This window comes from Haliaeetus albicilla, chromosome 4, assembly GCF_947461875.1.
Source record: "Haliaeetus albicilla chromosome 4, bHalAlb1.1, whole genome shotgun sequence".
Lineage (NCBI taxonomy): Eukaryota > Metazoa > Chordata > Aves > Accipitriformes > Accipitridae > Haliaeetus > Haliaeetus albicilla.
The window spans coordinates 11,298,619-11,302,129 of NC_091486.1; positions in this window are offsets into that span (position 1 = coordinate 11,298,619).

The window sequence follows — 3,511 nt, forward strand, 5'->3', positions numbered from 1 at the left end:
CATGCTACGTCTGTCCTGCCCAGCCGCCCGGTTTGCATGTGCTGACTGCCCAGCTGCCAGGCTCACACAGCATCGTTTCCCTTGCAGAGGGCAAATGATGCAGTCTTCCTTGCCCCCGTCCACACTAAGCTTGCAGTAACTTTCATTTCTTGAAGAGCTCTGCTTTCCCACAGAGTTTGGCTGAAATTGGTCAAAGGGTTAAACAGATTGTTAAAAGGGGGTCTGAGAGGCAGCCAGACAATGTCATCACAGTCGTCTGAAGAAACCACACTGGCACTGCTGCGTCATCTCAGTGGGGCGCCAAGTCATTCTCTCTCTTCCTTTGGCTGAAGGAATATTTTATTATTCCATTCATATTGTAACAGCTTCCCCAAAAGTCACCGCTCTTGCTTGCGTTTGTGTAATCGAGGGAGCTTTGCTCCTGAACGTACTTCTGAATGTGGGGCATTTTCTGAAATAGGCAATGGAGTTTCGCAGCGATGATCTTGGATTTAAACACCAATGGTGTGAATGAAAAGCCCAATATTTTGTGACCGTCCCATTATATTCATGCATAGGCCGAGCATTTGAAAGAAGCTGAATGCAAAATAAAACCTGGAAAATTCTCACCTATGCAAAGCATTGCTTGACTAGCAGGGCAGCAGCTGTCATTGCAGCGGAGCAGACAGCACAGGCTGGGAAACCTAAGAGCAGCAGCAGACTACAGAGAATTATTACGGAGAATTCACATATCCTGAAATGAGGTGTTTGTTTAATTAAACAGTGTAGCATTGCACGTGGCTGTGTGCGTCTACCTTTATTCTTATTCAGTATATCCATTTGAAATTGGTAACAGCTGGAATTTCTTTCAAGTCTGTAATCTAAACCAAAAATGAAACATCAGAATTTGTTCATGAAATCTTGAAAGACATTTAATTGTAACTTTAGGAGTAAATAAAAGAAATTACTTTGCTTTGTATTACTCTGATTGTAGGATTGTTTACTTATCAAACACTAACCAACTTTGATGTTAAATATTTATTTATTAGTAGTTAAAATTTCCATTAGTGCTTCAGTCTAATAATTCATTTTTCTCCCTCCTTTGCTAGATAATTAAATTGTTTGTGATGCCTCTATTGCAGCTTGACAATCAGGCCATGCATTTTTCATCTAATATTTTGAATATAGAGATAAAACTGAGGTGAGAATCACCTATTTAAATCCTAGTTCACAATCTTTATTTATACTAGCCTTCCCAAGGAAATCTGCAGATTTGTTGGGTGATAATCCCCTCTTTTCACCAACCTTTTCCACTGATTTGCTACCTCTCAGGAAACCTCACAGAGTGCTTTTCCAGAGGTGCCTCATATTTAGCTCCTTTGATGTGGAAGTGGAGATGGATTCTGGTTTACACTCAACTATCACTGTCCAAACAGACAGAGGTACATGTGAATTGTGTTTCTGTGGGAGGAGAAATATGTTAACACGCTATTTGCTGTACTATGTTCCCACGGCCTTTTTCTTGGAAATAGGAACAAAAACCCAGCAAACCCATAGACCTTAACAAGTTCACTGTGGGAGACTGTGATTAAGGTCTGGAGCTGGCAAGTCTATTTTCAGTGCCAAACTGTGCCACGCAAAAAACTTAGTACTTTGCAGAGACATCTCCCCTTGCCCTGGGGAGCCGATTCGGGCAGCCTAGCCCCCTGCAAGTCTCTCCAGCAGATCCATTCTGCAAGAGAAAAGAATTTCAACCACCTCCCCAGCTTGTCAGGTGGAGAATAAACTTGGTCTGTTTACTCAGCTGAGGTGAATGGACAGTTTGGAAAAGCACTAGCTTGCTTTCTCCCCTGATGTTTGAAACGGTCGAAGCCCCACCGAAGGCAGATAGCTGCGCACATGAAGCTACGAGAAAGAGGTGCATGCACCCAGAAAAGGGAGGCTGAGACAGGAGGTTTGGCAGGCAGGAGGTGTTTTAGATACCCCTCCGAGGGGTTGCGCGCCTTCAGAGTGATGTAGCACGCTGGGGCACGTACAGAGGTGAGGTGAGGACCAGCTCCGAGAGAAAACATGCTGTGAAATGGTGGGGCAGTGAGCTGCTGGAGTTCACACGAAGCTGGTGTAGAAGCTGATCCTGAACTGTCTCCAAACCCAGCTTAAATGCAGTCACCGCTGGGCATCTCTCCCCAGCCTCATCAACGGTGTAGGCGTCATTCTTTCCTAATCAACAGCAATTACATTTTACTAAGTATGGGAACTACGTTCTGGGGGCTGAATTTTATGATCCAAAGTTCTTCCTTTTTCATTCAAGCTGAGCGTTGCACTACTTTTGGTCACATATTACCTCTATGTTAGAAAAGCTGAAAGAGAAGAACTTTAATTCTTCAAGTATGTAAGAAAAAAAAAAGTTTTGGAAATATTTCTGGCTTTCTATATTAAACCTATATTTAAGACTCATGAAAAAGCAGGGCTATGAACACAGTTTGTCCCAAACACACTAAACAAACATAACGCACCCATGGCAGAAGGAGCCGGGGCAGCCAATACTCTCAAATGTATTTTTGATGTTACCTAATGCAGGATATCAGTGCAGATTTCTTTGGTGTTCATCTTTCTCTTTGGCTCCTCCACCGACTCTGTTGGGAGTCTGGAGGGCTTACAGGTTTGGGACAACACTTTTAAGGGATGCTAGGGTGTCTTCAGCAAAAGAGGTTGTGTCTACTCAAGCCAGCAACACTGCTGTGTTTAATCCAGCATTTCTCAGCCTCGTCAATCTGTCCAGATCACCTGCCTGAAGGAAAAAAAAAAGAAGAAAATTCTGCTTTCCTTTCCCTTTTCCCCTGTACACATGCAGGTAAAAGTAAAATAATTTATGGGTGGTAAGAGCAATACAGTGAAAAACGTTTTCAGGATTATGTTTCAAGGGACTGCTCTTTAATACTGAAAAGTGAGAATATACAGGTAGTGGAAAAAAGAGATGGTCTTTTTTTAAAATACTGTAATAAAACTTTCAAAGTCTGTTTTAAGCCAATCCAGGCCCCGATGGACACTGCGCGGTCCCGGCTGGCTCCGCGCCGCCTCACCTCAGAAAAGAACTTTTATTTGAGCCTTACCAAGGAAGAACAATTTATGTGTTAACAGACGAGTGTTTTGAAAGAAAAAACCACCTCTGCCGTGTCTGCGGCCAAACTGTGGATCCTGAAAACGACGCTTACTAGGGGGGAAAAAAAAAAAAAAAAGGAAAAGTGTGGGTTTTTTTTTCTTTTTTGCACTTTTGCCGTCAAAGCCAGCTGAACTGCAGCTGACGGGATCCCCCCCTCCCCGCGCGCCCCGAATCGGCGCCTCCGAGCGCCGCGGGTCGCCTCAGGACCCCCCCCCCCCCCCCGCCAGCCGCGAGTGGTGCGGCCCAGCAGGGCTGCCCTGCTGCCTAGCAACCGGCGCGGCCCGCCGCGGCGCTGAGGTAAGGGCCGAGGGCCGAGGGCCGAGGGCCGGGCCGGGTCGGGCCGGGCCGCGCCGCGCCGCGCCGCCGGGG